Source organism: Petaurus breviceps, unplaced genomic scaffold (genome assembly GCF_028583685.1).
Source record: "Petaurus breviceps papuanus isolate PSGF00001 unplaced genomic scaffold, PetGlider_PUasm1.0 213, whole genome shotgun sequence".
Classification (NCBI taxonomy): domain Eukaryota; kingdom Metazoa; phylum Chordata; class Mammalia; order Diprotodontia; family Petauridae; genus Petaurus; species Petaurus breviceps.
In genome coordinates, this window is record NW_027185860.1 from 9,893,314 (window position 1) to 9,894,033 (window position 720).

Below are 720 nucleotides of genomic sequence, written 5' to 3' on the forward strand. Positions count from 1 at the left end.
GTCCAATAATTTTTAAATGATCTCTCCTGGATCTATTTTCTAGGTCAGTGGTTTTTAGCATGACATATTTCACATTGCCTTCTATTCATTCGTTTGGATTTGTTTAACAACATCTTGATTTATCATAAAGTCATTAGGTTTCATTTGCTCCAATCTAATTCCAAAGCAATGATTCTCCTCATTGAGATTTTGAGATTCTTTTTCCATCTGGCAAATTCGACTTTTTAAGGCATTCTTCTCCTCATTGCCTTTTGAGCCTCTTTTGCCACTTGAGTTAGTCTACTTTTTAAGGTGTGATTTTCCTCAGTCGGGCTGTTGACTCTCATTTCATAATTTTCTTGCATTGTTCTCATTTCTCTTCCCAATTTTTCCTCCACTTCTCTTATCTGCTTCTTGAGGTCCTGCAACCAGCTCATATTTTCCTTTGAAGCTTTTGTTGCAGGAGTTCTGACTTCACTATCTTCCCCCTGTTCCATGGTTTGCTTCTTTTTGTCCCCAAAATAGGAGTCTAATGTTGGAATCTTCTGTCTGGTTTGTTTCCTTTGCCTGGTCATTTCACCCCTCAGTCACTTGACCCCTGGTCTTTTTGTCACAGTAGGACTCTGCCACCAGACAGGGGAGCTTTCATCCCAAATCCTGGGGTTTTCTCAGCTGTTGGAGGTATTAGATGGGTGCCCTCTCTGAGGTCTCCACACACTCTGGCAAGCTGGACACAAACCT